We start from the raw sequence: 1,003 nt of genomic DNA, 5'->3' as shown, positions 1-1,003 counted from the left end.
CCGCTCGTGCCGTGTTGGGTGTGACGTGGTGCCGTGTGTAGGTGTGGCGGAGATGAAGAGGCGACGGTCAAAAGTGGGTGGGGGAGGTGGGAGACAGCCTGGAGGAGGCACTTTAAAGAGGCAACAGCGGTGAAAAACTTTGTGACCATGGTGCAGAGGAACATGACTTGGGCGTTAGTCGTGGCATTTCTCCAAGAGCTCCTGACGGGTCGTACAGGCCGCGCTGCTTTTAAAACACACACACACACACACACACACACACACACGCACACATACACACACACATACACGAACGTACGCACGCACGCACACACACACACACACGCACGCGCGCACACACACACACACACACACACACACACGTCGATCTGTATCAATCATGCCTTTCTCGTGACTTGCAATGAACAGTAGCTGAGCGGCAAATTTTTTTTCTCTTCCCCGTTAACGAAAACTGTTAATTAAGGTGTGGAAAGACAGTAGTTGTGTTGTCTACTTGGAAATATTACATTGCATTCAGTCTCACTTGCCATTAACTCACTCAGTACGGCCAGTCCTCTCTTCTCCTCTACACAGACCCCTCGGATGTCCACTGGGTGTCTGAATGACCCAACCTTTAGCTTCCGTCGTAAGAATTGTGGTATTCTTTGTCAACATTCACCTCTTCAGTATAAGAGCCTTCCGCTTGCAATATTTTGATGATGGTAATTGGGGTGAAACGCTGTTAATGTCGTCTCTTTCGCCGTTCGTATGGAGAGAGTTAATCGCCGGATTTTTCAATACACCCGAAAATGTTCATCGTGACCTTTCCTTATATTGTGAATTCAAGAATAAAGTAAAGGCAGTGTTTTTTTCAAGAGACTTGCAAGCGAAACTGGCAAACTGTACTGAAACGAAGCAGTACATGCTCTGTGTTTTGAAATTTCGAGAGAAGAAAATATGGGTAAGAATTGTATACAAGTCGGTTGCCTGACACTTTTATTTCCCATTATTTTGTTTCCAGTGC

Source organism: Babylonia areolata, chromosome 3 (assembly GCF_041734735.1).
Source record: "Babylonia areolata isolate BAREFJ2019XMU chromosome 3, ASM4173473v1, whole genome shotgun sequence".
Classification (NCBI taxonomy): domain Eukaryota; kingdom Metazoa; phylum Mollusca; class Gastropoda; order Neogastropoda; family Buccinidae; genus Babylonia; species Babylonia areolata.
Note: the sequence above shows the minus strand (reverse complement) of the source record.